Genomic DNA, 19,356 nt, shown 5'->3' with positions numbered 1-19,356 from the left:
GGGCTTGCAGCACAGCTATCCTTGCCGTAAGGCGATCGTTCTCCTGTATATTATGAGTACAACGACTGCAATTAGAAGGCATCATGTTAATGTTACTTAGCTTCGGCTGTTTGAAGTCCTGACGAACCATGTCCAGATAAAACCTCCGGGGTAGGAAAGTTGAATGAAAAAAAAAGTTGAGTGAGGGAAAAAGTAAAAATATACGGTAATTAAAAAGTAAAAACCGTCAGGTAGCAAAGTAAAAACGGCAACAAAAACGCACAGCAGCGTAAACAAGTCTGCAAGTTGTGACCGGAAACACCTCTCAGTAAACCACTGGGGGATTCCAGTCCACAGTTAATGGATTTGTTTTTATCCTACCCTAGAAGCCTGTTTTCTAGCTTTGATTGAATACGTGTAACGAGGGTCGTACAAAAGGGACCAAGTCGCGGCGTGTAAAGTGCTCATATTTTACTTTAATGAAAACAATAAAATCAAAACAACAAAAACGACCGTCAACAGTTCCGTCTGGTTACAAGGAACAAAACAGAAAACAACTACCCACAACACCCAAAGAAAAAACAGGCTGCCTAAGTATGGTTCCTAATCAGAGACAACGATAGACAGCTGCCTCTGGTTAGGAGCCATACTCGGCCCAACAAAAAGAAATACAACACATAGAATGCCCACCCCACACCCTGACCTAACCACATAGAGAAACAAACCCTCTCTCTCAGGTCAGGGCGTGACAGTCCCCCCCCCCCCCCCCCAAAGGTGTGGACTCCCGGCCGCAAACCTGAACCTATAAGGGAGGGTCCGGGTGGGCATCTATACTAGGCGGCAGCTCTGGTTCGGGGCGTAGCCCCTACACCGCCCGCTGATCCCCCGCTTCTGTGTCGCCGGAGGAACCCGACCGTGGATCAGCGCCGGGGGCGCTGAAGACTCCGGGCTGCAGGCCATCGCTGAAGACTCCGGGCTGCGGACCGCCGCTGAAGGCTCCGGGCTGCGGACCGCCGCTGAAGGCTCCGGACTGGGGAGCGTTGCTGGAGGCTGCGGACTGGGGAGCGTTGCTGGAGGCTCCGGACTGGGGAGTGTCGCTGGAGGCTCCGGACTGGGGAGCTTCACTGGAGGCTCCGGGCTGAGGAGCGTTGCTGGAGGCTCCGGGCTGCGGACCGCCGCTGAAGGCTCCGGACCGCCGCTGAAGGCTCCGGGCTGCGGACCGCCGCTGAAGGCTCCAGGCTGCGGACCGCCGCTGAAGGCTCTGGACTGGGGAGCGTTGCTGGAGGCTCCGGACTGGGGAGTGTTGCTGGAGGCTCCGGACAGGGGAGCTTCACTGGAGGCTCCGGGCTGAGGAGCGTCGCTGGAGGCTCCGGGCTGAGGAGCATCACTGGAGGCTCCGGGCTGAGGAGCGTCGCTGGAGGCTCTGGACTGGGGAGCGTTGCTGGAGGCTCCGGACTGGGGAGTGTTGCTGGAGGCTCCGGACATGGGAGCTTCACTGGAGGCTCCGGGCTGAGGAGCGTCGCTGGAGGCTCCGGGCTGAGGAGCATCGCTGGAGGCTCCGGCCTGAGGAGCATCGCTGGAGGCTCCGGGCTGAGGAGCGTCGCTGGAGGCTCCGGACTGGGGAGTGTCGCTGGAGGCCTTACTGGGCTATTGAGGCGAACTGGAGGGAGAGTGTGGGATGCAGGCACAGGACTTCCTGGATTCTGGAGGCGCACTGGAGGGAGAGCGCGAGGAGCAGGCACTGGACGTACTGGATTATGGAGGTGTACCGGAGAGAGAGTGCGAGAGGCAGGCACATGCTCACCACAATAAGCACGGGGAGTTGGCTCAGGGCTCACCCCTGGCCCAGCCAAACTACCCGTGTGCCCCCAAATAATAATAATAACACAAAGAAATACAACACATAGAATGCCCACCCCACACCCTGACCTAACCACATAGAGAAACAAACCCTCTCTCTCAGGTCAGGGCGTGACAATACTGATCCTTAGCTTTGTCACGTGTTGCTACAATAAGCACTGGGCTCACTTGAAAAAACAAATGAAACTGATCCTGGTTAAATAAAGGGTAGACAAAATAATTAAGGATATACATTTGAGAAATGATGGTTAACAAGGCAATGTACCCTGTTGCACCAACCACAACTATTTGAACATCATGTAACATTTCAGATAAAGCAGAACAATTGCAAGAAATTAGCCACTGTCAATCAGTTGAGTGCTGTTTCCAATGTTGCAGCACAGTTTGTCACCTGTAGGAGTCTAACTAAGCATTCCTGTGATTTCTTTATACAGTGTCCTGAAGAGATAATTATGCACGTGCACACACACACACACGCATGCACACACACACACAAAGAGGTATTGTAACATGTGTTGCTATTTTTATTATGAAGTATTATATTGAGGTATTAACCCAGAATAAGGACTAAATGGACTAACGGACTTCGAACATTCTCAAGTGGTTTATTTATATAGCCCTTCTTACATCAGCTGATATCTCAAAGTGCTGTACAGAAAATCAGCCTAAAACCCCAAACAGCAAGCAATGCAGGTGTAGAAGCACGGTGACTAGGAAAAACTCCCTAGAAAGGCCAAAACCTAGGAAGAAACCTAGAGAGGAACCAGGCTATGAGGGGTGGCCAGTCCTCTTCTGGCTGTGCCGGGTGGAGATTATAACAGCACATGGCCAAGATGTTCAAATGTTCATAAATGACCAGCATGGTCAAATAATAATATTCACAGTTGTCGAGGGTGTAACAAGTCAGCACCTCAAGAGTAAATGTCAGTTGGCTTTTCATAGCCGATCATTGAGAGTATCTCTACCGCTCCTGCTGTCTCTAGAGAGTTGAAAACAGCAGGTCTGGGACAGGTAGCACGTCCGGTGAACAGGTCAGGGTTCCATAGCCGCAGGCAGAACAGTTGAAAATGGAGCAGCAGCACGGCCAGGTGGACTGGGGACAGCAAGGAGTCATCATGTCAGGTAGTACTGAGGCATGGTCCTAGGGCTCAGGTCCTCCGAGAGAGAGAAAGAGAGAAAGAGAGAATTAGAGAGAGCATACTTAAATTCACAAAGGACACCGGATAAGACAGGAGAAATACTCCAGATATAACAGACTGACCCTAGCCCCCGTCACATAAACTACTGCAGCATAAATACTGGAGGCTGAGACAGGAGGGGTCAGGAGACACTGTGGCCCCATCCGACGATACCCCCGGACAGGGCCAAACAGGAAGGATATAACCCCACCCACTTTGCCAGAGCACAGCCCCCACACCACTAGAGGGATATCTTCAACCACCAACTTACCGTCCTGAGACAAGGCCGAGTATAGCCCACAAAGATCTCCGCCATGGCACAACCCAAGGGGGGGCGCCAACCCAGACAGGAAGACCACGTCAGTGACTCAACCCACTCAAGTGACGCACCCCTCCTAGGGACGGCATGGAAAAACACCAATAAGCCAGTGACTCAGCCCCTGTAATAGGGTTAGAGGCAGAGAATCCCAGTGGAGAGAGGGGAACCGGCCAGGCAGAGACAGCAAGGGCGGTTCGTTGCTCCAGAGCCTTTCCGTTCACCTTCACACTCCTGGGCCAGACTACACTCAATCATAGGACCCACTGAAGAGATGAGTCTTCAGTAAAGACTTAAAGGTTGAGACCGAGTCTGCATCTCTCACATGGGTAGGCAGACTTTTCGATAAAAATGGAGGTCTATAGGAGAAAGCCCTGCCTCCAGCTGTTTGCTAAGAAATTCTAGGGACAATTAGGAGGCCTGCGTCTTGTGACCGTAGCGTACGTGTAGGTATGTACGGCAGGACCAAATCGCAAAGATAGGTAGGAGCAATGCTTTGTAGGTTAGCAGTAAGACCTTGAAATCAGCCCTTGCCTTAACAGGAAGCCAGTGTAGGGAGGCTAACACTGGAGTAATATGATCACATTTTTTGGGTTCTAGTCAGGATTCAAGCAGCCGTATTTAGCACTAACTGAAGTTTATTTAGTGCTTTATCCGGGTAGCCGGAAAGTAGAGCATTGCAGTAGTCCAACCTAGAAGTAACAAAAGCATGGATTCATTTTTCTGCATCGTTTGTGGACAGAAAGTTTCTGATTTTTGCAATGTTACATAGATGGAAAAAAGCTGCCCTTGAAACAGTCTTGATATGTTCTTCAAAAGAGAGATCAGGGTCCAGAGTAACGACGAGATCCTTCACAGTTTCATTTGAGACGACTGTACAACCATCAAGATTAATTCTCAGATTTAACAGAAGATCTCTTTGTTTTTTGGGACCTAGAACAAGCATCTCTGTTTTGTCCGAGTTTAAAAGTAGAACATTTGCAGCCATCCACTTCCTTATGTCTGAAACACAGGCTTCTAGTGAGGGCAATTTTGGAGCTTCACCATGTTTCATTGAAATGTACAGCTGTGTGTCATCCGCATAGCAGTGAAATTTAACATATGTTTTCGAATGACATCCCCAAGAGGTAAAATATATAGTGAAAATAATAGTGGTCCTAAAACGGAACCTTGAGGAACACCGAAATTTACAGTTGATTTGTCAGAGGACAAACCATTCACAGAGACAAACTGATATCTTTCCGACAGATAAGATCTAAACCAGGCCAGAACATGTCAGTGTAGACCAATAATAACAATATTGCTATTGTTATTATGATAAGGATTATGGTAAGACCTTGAAACAGGTCCACATTCACAAAGCCGCAGGGCCAGACGGATTACCAGAACGTGTACTCCGAGCATGCGCTGATCAACTGGCAAGTGTCTTCACCGACATTTTCAACCTGTCCCTGACTGAGTCTGTAATACCAACATTTTCCAAGCAGACCACCATAGTCCCTGTGCCCAAGAACACTAAGGTAACCTGCCTAAATGACTACCGACCCGTAGCACTCAGGTATGTAGCCATGAAGTGCTTAGAATGGCTGGTCATGGCTCACATCAACACCATTATCCCAGAAACCCTAGACCCACCCGAATTTGCATACTGACCCAACAGATCCACAGATGATGCAATCTCTATTGCACTCAACACCGCCCGTTCCCAACTGGACAAAAGGAACACCTATGTGAGAAGGTCAGCGTTCAACACCACAGTGCCCTCAAAGCTCATCACTAAACTAAGGACCCTGGGACTTAACACCTCCCTCTGCAACTGGATCCTGGACTTCCTGACAGGCCACCCCCAGGTGGTAAGGGTAGGTAACAACACATCCGCCACGCTGATCCTCAGTGATCTGATGGCCATTTACTAATTTACTCAAGTGTAGTCATATGTCTGAGAGGTATTCTTTCACTTCATTGATTAGGCTACAGTACAACACTGTCAAAGAGCCATAGCAAATCTATAGCAAAGATGCAAAGTTCCTCCCTGAAACTAATATTCCTGTTGATATTACAAAGGTATTGGATTTTAATTATGGCTTAATAAGAAGGTTGATTTGTGTCTTTAATTTCTGCATTGGCAGTGTCCTTATGGTTGTGCATATCCTCCTTTCTTTAGCCTCTGTTACATCACTACTGCTACTAAAGGTAAAATGGCTGGATATGTGTCCATCAGACTTCTATTACCTTTCATGTACCTGAGGACAGTACATCTATTTGTGAGGATTGGGACACTCCTGAAAGCTCTTCTCTCACCTGGGCCAGAATTTGCTCTGAAACTGTCTTCTAAGTGTATCAAAATCTCTGCCCTGCCATCAGTTGAGTCCATCAGATAGCACTTCTGTCGACTTTGTGAGAAGATTAAGATGAAAATGTACATATAGAAATAACATATAGAATCCCTAGAATAGACAATGGGATTCTTGCAACTTGCCTAAGAAACTAATTAATTATTTCTTACTTTTATTTCTTACTTTTTTTAGGTATTTTCTTAAAACTGCATTGTTGGTTAAGGGCTTGTAAGTAAGCATTTCACTGTAAGGTTGTATTCAGCGCATGTGACAAATACAATTTGATTTGATCAAATATGGTAAAATATTGTATCAAACAATGAATTTGTATATATATATCTCGTGGTCTGTGGTTAGCATTAACAGTTCTAAAAACTACTCTACTAATTGTATCACTGGAATTGTATATTTAGGCAATAAGGTCCAAGGCAGTGGGGTATATTTGTCACACCCTGATCTGTTTCACCTGTCTTGTGCTTGTCTCCACACCCCACCAGGTGTCTCCCATTTGTTCCTGTATTCCCTGTGTATTTATACCGGTGTCTCTGTCTGTCTGTTGCCAGTTTGTCTTGTCATGTCAAGTCAACCAGCATGGTTTTCCCTGCTCCTGTTTTTCCTAGTCCTCCCAGTTCTGACCCTTTGCCTGCCCTGACACTATACCCGCTTGCCTGACAATTCAGCCTGCCCTGACCTCAAGCCTGCCTGCCGCCCAGTACCTTCTGGACTCTGATCTTGTTTATGAACTCCTGCCTGTCCTCGACCTGCCTCTTATCTGCTGCCCCTTGTTTTTCAATAAATATCAGAGACTCGAACCATCTGCCTCCGGTGTCTGCATCTGATTCTTGCCCTGTATCGTTATAATATTGGTCAATATACCACAGCTAAGGGCTGTTCTTAGGCACGACTCAAAGGGGAGTGGTTATAGAGGGTGCAACAGATCAACAACTCAGGAGTAAATGTCAGTTGGCTTTTCATAGCCAAGCATTCAGAGGTTCAGACAGCAGGTCCGAGAGCAAGAGAGAGAGCGAGACAGGGTTGAAACAGCACGTCCGGGACAAGGTAGCACCTCTGGTAAAACAGGTCAGGGTTCCATAGCCGCAGGTAGAAACACTAGAACTGGATCAGCAGCTCTACCAGGTGGACTGGGGACAGGGACAGACAGGAGTTATACCTAAGATCACAAAGTACAGCAGACAGGATAGACTGACCCTAGCCCACCACCACATAGGATAGCATAGATACTGGAGACTGAGACAGAGGGAGTCAGAGACACTGTGGCCCTGTCCAAAGTTAACCCTGCACAGCGCCAATCAGGTAGGATATAATCCCACCCACTTGGCCAAAACACAGCCCCAACAAGGGATATCAACAGACCACTAACTTACTACCCTGAGACATGGCCAAGTATAGCTCACAAAATACCTCCCCCACCATACGAGCAGAGGAGGTGCAAAGACGGACAGGAAGATTACGTCAGTGACTCAATCCATCATGTCGAGTATCGCTGGAAAAAAATCTGGAATGACGTGATGCGCCTTCCAAGGGATGGCATGAGAGATTGCGAGCAAGCCAGTGAGTTATCCCCCGTAATAGGGTCAGAGGCAGAGAATCCCAGTGGAGAGCCAGCCAGGCAGAGACAGCAAGGCTGGTTCATCACTCCAGTGCCTTATTGCCGTTCACCTTTGCACCTCTCGGCCAGACTATGCTCAATAATAGGATTTACTGAAAAGATGAGTGTTCAGTAAGGCCTTAAAGGTTGAGACAGAGTCTGCATCTCACACATGGATCAGTAGACCATTCCATAAAAGAGGAGCTCTATATTAGAAAGCCCTGCCTCCAGCTGTTTGCTTAGAAATTCTAGGAACAATAAGGAGGTCTGCATCTTGTGACGAAACTATGTTATTTCACACAAAAAAAAGATTTAGCATTAATGACTCTGTGGTGGAAGATGTGTTCAACACCAAAGAGAGCTCAATCAAAGATTCTGAACATAAAACAGGGGGCATTAAATGAGATATCAGTATTGACTTTTGTACTAACAGTTTTGCAAATATAGCACTTACAGTGAGGGAAAAAAGTATTTGATCCCCTGCTGATTTTGTACGTTTGCCCACTGACAAAGAAATGATCAGTCTATAATTTTAATGATAGGTTTATTTGAACAGTGAGAGACAGAATAAAGACTGATCATTTCTTTGTCAGTGGGCAAACGTACAAAATCAGCAGGGGATCAAATACTTTTTTCCCTCACTGTACATTTGAAAAACGTGCCAAAGTGATTGAAAAAAGCATATATATGCCGTTTAGCAGAATATAATTGTATATACACTGTGTACAAAACATTAGAAACACCTTCCTAATATTGAGTTGCACCCCCTTTTGCCGTCAGAACAGCCTCCATTCATCGGGCATGGACGCTGCAGTGTTGAAAGCGTTCCACAGGGATGCTGGCCAATCTTGACTACAATGCTTCCCACAGCTGTGTCAAGTTGGCTGGATGTCCTTTGGGTGGTGGACCATTGTTGATACACACGGGAAACTGTTATGTTGTAGTTCATGACGCAAACCGGTGCGCCTGGCACCTACTACCATATTCCGTTCAAAGGCACTTAAATATTTTGTCTTAAACATTCACCCTCTGAATGGCACACCTACACAATCCATGTCTCAATTGTCTCAAGGCTTAAAATTCCTTCTTTAACCTGTCTCCTCCCCTTCATCTACACTGATTGAAGTGGATTTAACTGGTGACATCAATAAGGGATCATGCTGTAGCTTTCACCTGGATTCACGTGGTCGGTCTATGTCATGGAAAGAGCATGTGTTCCTAATTGTATGTGCACTCAGTGTATATTGTAGCAATCATCGCTATATGAGCCACGCTACAATTCCCAACATGTGGGTTAACCCTATTGGCGTGATGCGTAGGGCAAGTCAGGAATATTTTTTGGTTGCCCAAAGATTATGATCACTTGACCGAAAATATAAATGAGCTATTTACATGCAGAAATGTTATATACAGTATTGCAAGCCTTTCACCTACACATAGGAGAGGAACCAGAAAGATCAGTTGTGGAATTATTTGTATTATGGTTGTTGTCGGTAAAAAATGTTTGCAGAGCAGGTTTAAACTTTCTCGACAAAAAAATGGGGAGGAACAAGAAAGATCAGCTTTAGGCTGGAATTAATTGCAGTTTGGCAGTTTTTTTAAATCACCTGCCCAATGGGGCAACCTCAGAGTAGGCTCAACCAGTACGACTGCTCAGTACACTTCCCGCAGACAATAGGGCAACGCTTAGTGTCAATCCCTGGTTCACATCCCTGCCCTGCTGTTCGCTACAATATCTTAAATGACAGTGTTTTTTATTGATTTGATTACATCATTTTGAAGCCCATTCAAAACAGTATGGGAAAGGATACGGAAGTAAAGCATAAGCTACCGTCGCTTTCACAGCGAATTTAAATCCCTGATTACACATTTAGGCAATATCATGGCTATGTTAGTTGGCTAAACTCATGCGCAGAATCAGGTCTAACGTGATCAGGTCTAACTGTCTTGTATCTTCTCCCTTAACATTAGCCCTAACCCTGACCTTAAAGAGTGACTGCCTTTAAAAAGCCACAAATCCCTTTGAAAACGGACTCTGTTTATGGCTCTGATATGAGTCATAAACAGTTATTCTAGTCTCAAAATTTACGACTAATTTTGGTCAAGTCAGTCTCATCTAAAACGGAGTTGGGTAAATGAACATTGAGTTTTGTTTAAAAAAATTAAATTTGCCCAATAACATGGTGTACAGCTGCAGGGATTGCTCTTTACCCAATAGCATAGACAGTGAGACAGACCTGCCCATCAGCTACGACTTTGTTTACATAAGACAACACATTGCACATTTTTTTACTTGAGAATACTGCATTAAACACCTTAGATATAATAGATGTAAAATGCAAAAATTAATGACATAGTTATTGAGTTGTCTTAGATTAATTCTGGGGATTTTGAGGAAGTGAAATAGGCTTCCACGTCTACAGTGGAAGACAATCGTCGTGTTCAGTCGTTCTTTAACCAAGTATAATCTTTGGATAAACTTCACCTGGGTTATTGTGAAATTGTCATTATTTTGACGAGGCTAGTAAATTCATGTTATAATTCAACGTTCCAAAATCCGACATTTGTGATCGTTGGACAAACGTCTAGTGTCGCAGTGAGTTGATAGTAAACATACTGTTTGTGACAACTGTCAGTGACACAAGCAACAACAGAGGCAAACACAGAAACACATACAGTGCTTTCGGAAAGTATTCAGGCCACTTCCCTTTTTCCACATTTTGTTATGTTACAGCCTTATTCTAAAATGTATTAAATTAAATGTTTTCCTCATCAATCTACACACAATAACCCATAATTACAAAGTGGAAACAGTTTTTTTGAAGACTGAAATACCTTACATAAGAAATCAGACCCTTTGCTATGAGACTCGAAATTGAGCTCAGGTGCATCATGTTTCCATTAATCATCCTTGAGATGTTTCTACAACTTGATTGGAGTCCACCTGTGGTCAATTCAATTGATGGGACATGATTTGGAAAGGCACACACCTGTCTAGATAAGGTCCACAGTTGACAGTGCAAGTCAGAGCCAAAACCAAGCCATGAGGTCGAAGGAATTGTGCCGTAGTACCCCGACACAGGATTGTGCTGAGGCACAGATCTGTGGAAGAGAACCAAAACATTTCTGCAGCATTTAAGGTCCCCAAGAACACAGTGGCTTCCATCATTATTAAATGGAAGAAGTTTGGAACCACCAAGACTCTTCCTAGAGCTGGCCGCCCGGCCAAACTGAGAAATCGTGTGAGAAGGGCTTTGGTAAGGGAGGTGACCAAGAACCCGATGGTCACTCTGACAGAGCTCTAGAGTTCCTCTGTGGAGATGAGAGAACCTTCCAGAAGGACAACCATCTCTGCAGCACTGCACCAATCAGACCTTTATGGTAGAGTGGCCAGACGGAAGCCACTCCTCAGTAAAAGGCACATGACAGCCCGCTTGGAGATTGCCAAAAGGCACCTAAAGGAATCTCAGACCATGAGAAACAAGATTCTCTGGTCTGATGAAACCAAGATTGAACACTTTGGCCTGAATCCCAAACATTACATCTGGAGGAAACCTGTCACCATCCCTACGATGAAGCGTAGGGATGTTTTTCAGCGGCAGGGACTAGGAGATGAAGGGGTCAACTTGGGGTCACATAATTGATTATGCTTATATTGTATTCATAGAAGGGGAAGGGCTATAAGACCTCACTACATTTATAGGGTCCTGGTCTACAGATTATCAAGATATACACTGCTCAAAACAATAAAGGGAACACTTAAACAACACAATGTAACTCCAAGTCAATCACACTTCTGTGAAATCAAACTGTCCACTTAGGAAGCAACACTGATTGACAATAGATTTCACATGCTGTTGTGCAAATGGAATAGACAACAGGTGGAAATTATAGGCAATTAGCAAGACACCCCCAATAAAGGAGTGGTTCTGCAGGTGGTGACCACAGACCACTTCTCAGTTCCTATGCTTCCTGGCTGATGTTTTGGTCACTTTTGAATGCTGGCGGTGCTTTCACTCTAGTGGTAGCATGAGACGGAGTCTACAACCCACACAAGTGGCTCAGGTAGTGCAGTTCTTCCAGGATGGCACATCAATGCGAGCTGTGGCAAGAAGGTTTGCTCTGTCTGTCAGCGTAGTGTCCAGAGCATGGAGGCGCTACCAGGAGACAGGCCAGTACATCAGGAGACGTGGAGGAGGCCGTAGGAGGGCAACAACCCAGCAGCAGGACCGCTACCTCCGCCTTTGTGCAAGGAGGAGCAGGAGGAGCACTGCCAGAGCCCTGCAAAATGACCTCCAGCAGGCCACAAATGTGCATGTGTCTGCTCAAACGGTCAGAAACAGACTCCATGAGGGTGGTATGAAGGCCCGACGTCCACAGGTGGGGGTTGTGCTTACAGCCCAACACCGTGCAGGACGTTTGGCATTTGCCAGAGAACACCAAGATTTGCAAATTCGCCACTTTCACAGATGAAAGCAGGTTCACACTGAGCACATGTGACAGACGTGACAGAGTCTGGAGACGCCGTGGAGAACGTTCTGCTGCCTGCAACATCCTCCAGCATGACCGGATTGGCGGTGGGTCAGTCATGGTGTGGGGTGGCATTTCTTTGGGGGGCCGCACAGCCCTCCATGTGCTCGCCAGAGGTAGCCTGACTGCCATTAGGTACCGAGATGAGATCCTCAGACCCCTTGTGAGACCATATGCTGGTGCGGTTGGCCCTGGGTTCCTCCTAATGCAAGACAATGCTAGACCTCATGTGGCTGGAGTGTGTCAGCAGTTCCTGCAAGAGGAAGGCATTGATGCTATGGACTGGCCCGCCCGTTCCCCAGACCTGAATCCAATTGAGCACATCTGGGACATCATGTCTCGCTCCATCCACCAACGCCACGTTGCACCACAGACTGTCCAGGAGTTGGCGGATGCTTTAGTCCAGGTCTGGGAGGAGATCCCTCAGGAGACCATCTGCCACCTCATCAGGAGCATGCCCAGGCATTGTAGGGAGGTCATACAGGCGCGTGGAGGCTACACACACTACTGAGCCTCATTTTGACTTGTTTTAAGAACATTACATCAAAGTTGTATCAGCCTGTAGTGTGGTTTTCCACTTTAATTTTGAGTGTGACTCCAAATCCAGACCTCCATGGGTTGATAAATTATATTTCCATTGATTATTTTTTGTGTGATTTTGTTGTCAGCACATTCAACTATGTAAAGAAAAAAGTATTTAATAAGATTATTTCATTCATTCAGATCTACGATGTGTTATTTTAGTGTTCCCTTAATTTTTTGAGCAGTGTATATATACACATTACAAGGTTTAATATTGTTCCACAGTTTGTCAGGGTGTGTCAGGACACAAACATGTTTGGCTCTTGATACGTCAACTATATGTTCAGTGCATCGAAACCAATTACATTTTTCTTCTCCAGCAAGCATTACTCATGTCAGAGTTTTTGCAGAGCAAAGTCACAAAGGATCCATCTAGTACAAGAACATCTGTGTTGGACACTGAGGATACAACTGTGGGAAGAGCATCCACAGAGCAGTGTTAGAGAGGGAACTGATTGGTCTACAGCATAAACTGAGGAGTGTCCAAAAGTTATCAGACTACCAAAAGTACGTTACTTATTTTGTGTAATCCAATGGATTACGTTACTAATTACTTTTATTGTCATGTAATCTGTAATCTGTAATTGATTACATTTTTCAAGTAATCCAGCCAACCCTGACACATAAATAATGCCATTTGAAACACTTTGCAATTGTATTTGGGGTGAATAGGATACATCTAAAGACATTTGAGAGATAAACACATAAACACAAACTTTATTTTATTCGTAGCTCATCGGACTGTGCTGGATATATTCCTGGCTGTTGAGAATGAAACGACTGAACAAATGAACCACGAAGAGCACAGCAATGAAGTGAAAGAAATAGGTTTTGATTATGTTTTTCTGGTAATGGGGACATACGTAAATGCCAACAAAATAACTTTTTGGTCAGTGTGTGTGTGTGTGTGTGTGTGTGTGTGTGTGTGTGTGTAACCTTTATTTAACTAGGCAAGTCAGGGAAGAATTTTATTTTATTTACAATAACGGCATACCCCGGCCAAATCCGGACGACGCCGGGTCAATTGTACGCCGCCCTATGGGACTCCCAATCACGGCCGGACGTGATACAGCCTGGATTCGAACCAGGGACTGTAGTGACACTCTTGCACTGAGAAGCAGTGCCTTAGACCGCTGCATCCATGTGTGTGTGTGTGTGTTAACTATTTAACTGTAATAGAATGATTAAAAGGCCGCTAAAGTGTTGTATTGGTTATCGGTATCGGGTTTTTTTTGGCAAGGAAAATATTGGATATCGGTATCTGCCAAAAATATAATATCGGTGCATTACTAATATCTACTGTTGTCATTTGGTTACACAACCACACAGGGGCGGTAAAGCTTAGCTATAGAATGTTAAAGGTGTTGCCAAGCTTGCTAGGGTTAACGGAGTTCAACAGGGTTCCATTCTTGGACCGTTTTTGTTCACAACAAAACAACTTGTCAAAAACATTGTTGATTTAAAAGTACATTGATATTGTATACAGGTGTTTTGTGAAATGCTGGCGGACTGAGGCTGGACAGTCTTTCAGAGGCGCTCCGGGGCAGAGGTTCTTTTCAATGGGAAGTGGGCCAAGTACAAACAAGGCTTTGGGAATCTACAGAGTAAGGAACGGTCCCTCTGAGCACCTCACATTCCACCAGCAACTGATACTGAGAACTGTGTAATTTACTGAGCCAATGTTACAAACATTGAAATGCATTTGTTTATAATGCTCATGTTTACTTCTAAGTCAACCTATCATAGAGGGTTCCCCATACTGCAGTGCATTTATGTTAAGTACATCTTTCACTTCTCAATTCAGTTCTCTTTGCTATTGTTTCCTAGAGGACCACTGGCTGGGTCTGAGTAAGGTGTTTGCTCTAACAAAGGGGGGCAGGGGGCGGAGTTCGACTATGCGGGTCAACCTGTGGGACTTTGAAGGGGGCACTGCCCTGAGTACAGTGACTTCCGTCTGGGCACGGAGAGGGGGGCCTATAAGCTGAACGTTGGAGCCTACAGCACAAGACGACAGTGGTCATATTATTTACTTCAGTGTTATAGTTATTTCACATTTGGTGGCAGCAATGGGACTTCTACACATCACATATATGTCATATGATATGTATGCTGGGTTGATATCCTTAAAGGGTGTATCCTTTGGAAGTCAATACAATCAAGAGTGAATTAGAACTGAAGTATTCTCTCTTCATCACTCCCAGTCTCTCCGTAGGTGATGCCATTCTTGGGAAATACGCCAGCATTGACCAGAATGGCTTTGGCTTCAGCACAACCGACAATGACGGCTGCTCACCCTGCATCTTATTTGGCGACATCGCCGTGGACAAGTGCAGCTTCTTGGATGGAGGAGGGTGGTGGTACAGCCGCTGTGGTTCTGCCAGCTTGAACGGTGACTGGCACCCTGCCGGCGAACACATCGGCTGGAACTCTGGCCTCCACTGGGCGACCTGGAAAGGACCAGTCCCGTACTGTCACATCCTGACCAGCAGAGGGCGTATTGCTTTGTCTAGGTCAGGATGTGGCAGGGGGTTTGTGTTTGTTAAATGTTGGGTGGATGATTGGGACTTCCAATTGAAGGCAGGTGTGTATAGTTGCCTTTGATTGGAAGTCCTATATAGGTGTGTGTGTTTGTCTTTGGGGTGTGGGGAATTGTTGTGAGCACTGCTTTGTTTGGGTTAGCCTGCCACACGGCACATTGTGAGTATTGTTTGTTGTTTTGTTTTTTCTCAAGTGGATACTTTACATGTTTTTATCAGTAATAAACATGAGTGTCCACAATCCCGCTGCGCCTTGGTCCTCCTTCGACGACAATCGTGACACGTACTCAACCCGAGCCAGCCGCATGATGATCAAGTCTGTGTGGGAGAAGATTATTACAGCAAACTAATACAAAAAACGAATCATAAAAAAACTATTTTGTAAACTGAAATAAAACAATTAACAAGGCAAGGTTTGACAAACAAAACTATACTGAAACTATTGTCTTTAACTTACTAAAATAAAATAAAAACACTTGACCAGTTAAGGTCTATAAGTCCAACATGGTCAGAGCCACCATGTTTTCAGTGAAGAGAAAATACCATGTGGAAATGTTATTTGTTGCACTGCGACAATTCTGCATATCTAATGTGAACAGTTTAAATAGTTTGACATAACTTATAGTCTAGAATGTTGATATTGCATGTGTTTTCAAATATAATTATCATTTGTTTAGCCCACACTTAGCCCATACATACTTAGCCCAAGTTCAGACACCATTATTTTGCCCTGTAAACATGATTGAATTCACACATTCAAAGCTCTGTGTTTAAAGTGAAATAAAAAGTTGTACTTATTGCATATTAAATCATTCATTGTTTCCCATCATACAGTAAATAGGTGTGTTGTTATCCTACCATAGAAGCCTGGGTTATAGCTTTGATTGAATAGGGATATTTAGCTTTGTTACACATTGCTACATTAATCCCAGGGCTCACTTAAAAAAGAGATCTCAATGTGACTGATCATGGTAAAATAAAGCATAAAAAGAATGAAGGCTTCAACTTTGATGAACAGATTATGATTAACAAATCAACATACCCTTTTGTGCCAACTCTTTGAACATGATGTGACATTTCAGATAAAGCAGAACAATTAGAAGAAATTAGTCTTCATCAACAATTTATTTTCTTTTTCAAATAAATGCAGCCCACTTTGTCACCTGTAAGAGTCTCACTCAGCATACCTGTGATTTCTTTACACAGTGTCCTGAAGAGATAATTGTGCACGTGCACACACTCGCACACACACACACACGCATGCACACACACAAGGTATTGTAACATGTGTTGCTATTTTTATTATGAAGTATTATATTGAGGTATTAACTCCGAATAAGGACTACATGGACTAACGGACTTCGAACATTCTCAAGTGGTCATGTCTTTTGACTTACCTTCCTTCTTTATCTCCTCTTTCTCTTTCTTCAGGAAGACTTTGCCACCCGGCTGCTCCTTCCATCGCACAGATGCACCTCCATCTCTCTTGGTGATCTCTGCCTCTATCTAAAAACAACATGGACGACAAACGCTGTATAAAGATGTGATCCACAGAAAATGATCTGATGGCCATTTACTCATTTGTATAGGTGTAGTCACATGTCTGAGAGGTATTCTTTCACTTCATTGATTAGGCTACAGTACAACACTGTCAAAGAGCCATAGCAAATCTATAGCAAAGATCCAAAGTTCCTCCCTGAAACCTCTTCTCCCACCTGTGTGAGAATTTGCTCTTTCACCAGAGGGTCATTAAGGTTAACTCCTGGAGGTACTTTCAGAAACATCTTCACCATGCTTACAGTTTTCTTTCCTGTAAAGAGAAACATCTTGACATCAGGCTCGTATTCATTTGTGCACACCGTAGCAAAAGGTTTCGCAACAGAAAACGAAAACAAACGTTTCTTATACCCTTTGAAAGTTACTGCCTCTTATGCTTTCATTCCGTATCATGTCCCCTAATCTTTTCAATAGGATTGACGATTATATCATCGTTTCTCTTTGCTTATTTGAGCTGTTCTTGCCATAAAACAGACTTGGACTTTTACCAAATAGGGATACCTTCTGTATACCTTCTGACAACCCCTACATTGTCACAACACAACTGATTGGCTCAAACGCATTAAGAAGGATAGAAATTCCACAAATGTACTTTTAACAAGGCACCCCTGTTAATTGAAATGCATTCCAGGTGACTACCTCATGAAACTAGTTGAGAGAATGCCAAGATTGTGCAAAGCTGTCATCAAGGCAAAGGGTGGCTACTTTGAAGAATCTAACATATAAAATATATTTAGATTTGTTTAACACTTTTTTGGTTACTACATAATTCCACATGTGTTATGTTATAGTTTTCATGTCTTCATTATTATTCTACAATGTAGAAAACAGTGCAAATAAAGAAAAAACCCTGAATGAGTAGGTGTGTCCAAACGTTTGAGTGGTACTGTATATATAATTATATTTGTGTTGGTGGATGGCCAGATGGCTTTTATAAAGTTTTAGCCCTGAAGACCATTCAAAACAAACGACAAGGCTACTTCCTCGAAAACAACGCATCACTTGCATAGCGTGTTGGACAAATTCAGACAGCTCTGTTTTGGCCCGTTTGCTTCCTTCTGGTTCTAGTGAATACGACCCATGATTGTAGTCCAAAAGAGAAGGAAAAGCTGCGGAATGTGTCTTTATAATGATCTTCAGATAGAAATAGGTGGGGGTGCTTACCTTTTTCCTCGCAGTCTTTAGGGGTGTAGTCTTCTAAGTGTATGACATTCATTGCCCTGCCACCAGCTGAGCCCTTCAGATAGCACTCCTGTCGACTTTGTGAGAAGATCAACATTCAGTTAGACTTATGTTGATATCTATTGCATATGAAAGTTTGTGTAATTGCTAACTCTGTCACGTGGTAAATTCGCTGTTGAGGTTGTGAAATAGTGACAGGCATCAAGTTGGGTGCAGCTCTGTTGACATTGGTTTGCATTTGGGCTTGCAAAGTTCTTAATGTCATTATAAATGAAACAAACATCTTTCAGGAGCTCCCTCACACAACCTGTGTGAAAACAGTTCAGGCAAGTCAGCCAGGTCGCAAGCCTCAGACTGCGCTATTGGACGTCTGACCAAGGTAGTTATACGTCGGGAGGCAGTATGACAGTTCGTCCACCAGAGGGCTGCTGAGCAGGTGTGATCAGGTCTAATGGTCGTGTAACTTCTCCCTTAATTAACAATAGCCCTGACCCTGACCAAGTCGAGTTCTTGCCTAAACTAAACCAAATCGGGGTTATTGCGTCATTGAAGTCATCAATGTGATGAGCTATTGTCATTATTTTGACCAGGCAACTCAATTCTAGTGATGATTCGACATTCCAAAATCGGACATTTGTGGCTGTTGGACAAACGTCTAGTATCGCAGTGAGTTGATAGTAAATATACTGTTTCTGACAACTGTCAGTGACACAAGCAACAATAAAGGCAAACACATACTTAGAAAGGCAGTACTTTCCCTGGACCAGAATTTAAGGACATTGACTTAAAACCTCTTGCCATTAACTATTTTCAGACGGTAGGTCATTGAATTTGGTGAAGCACTGGTCGTGCAGCAGTAGGTCCCGTCGTCTGCTGGCTTCACATTTGAAAGGGCGAGGTCTACCTCTCCAATGCTCAGGTCTCCTCTGAGACGGTATTTGTCAGGGTGTGTCGGGCCAAAAATTGTGTCAGGTCCGGATACCTCCACTATTGGTTCAACGCACCGAAACTCATTGCTACATTTTCTGCTCCAGCAGGCATTACCCATGTCAGAGTTTTTGCAGAGCAGAGTCACAGAGGATCCATCCCGTACTAGAACAGCTGTGTTGGACACTGAGGATAAATCTGTGGGAAGAGCATCCACAGAGCAATTCAAACCATAAGACCACCAAACATTCACAAATCACCATACAGATGTAGGATATTAATTTCACCCATATTGTCACAGCAAAATAATTCTGCAGCAACAGGGTGTGAACATTTAGTCCATAATGTTGCTTGAACGGTGGTTATACGCTTTTAGCTGGCCAAAAGTAGGCTACATGAAAAGTGCAATACTGTTAATATAATCGTGTGTTATTGCGGGTCTTCAGTGAATCTCTCTCCAAATTCTTAGACTTAATTTACCCAGCAGAAGAGTAGTGAACAGCATGAACTGAAACATGCTGGCTGTGAGTGAGGAAGAAGGCCAAGTCAGTTTAGCATCATGAACAACAAACCAGGGGAATTTGGTAGAAACAATGAGTAAGTCATGTGAATTTCTAAACATTCTGATACAACTCCATATTTCCTAGGTCATAAAGACAGATAAACTATAAACAGGCATGGCATACGTAACTGTACAGCTTATAACTGGACATTCAATTCCTTATAACACATTGGAGAGTGCAGTAAATGTAACTCACAAGGA

At 44.4% G+C, this 19,356-nt stretch overlaps 1 pseudogene; it reads left to right on the top strand.

The window, feature by feature from the left end:
• The first annotated feature begins 1,657 nt into the window (after positions 1–1,657).
• Positions 1,658–14,910, top strand: LOC115180126 (ryncolin-4-like; annotated as a pseudogene).
• Positions 14,911–19,356: the final 4,446 nt, after the last annotated feature.

This window comes from Salmo trutta, chromosome 40, assembly GCF_901001165.1.
Source record: "Salmo trutta chromosome 40, fSalTru1.1, whole genome shotgun sequence".
Taxonomy (NCBI): domain Eukaryota; kingdom Metazoa; phylum Chordata; class Actinopteri; order Salmoniformes; family Salmonidae; genus Salmo; species Salmo trutta.
This window is presented reverse-complemented; position numbering and strand designations above follow the sequence as displayed.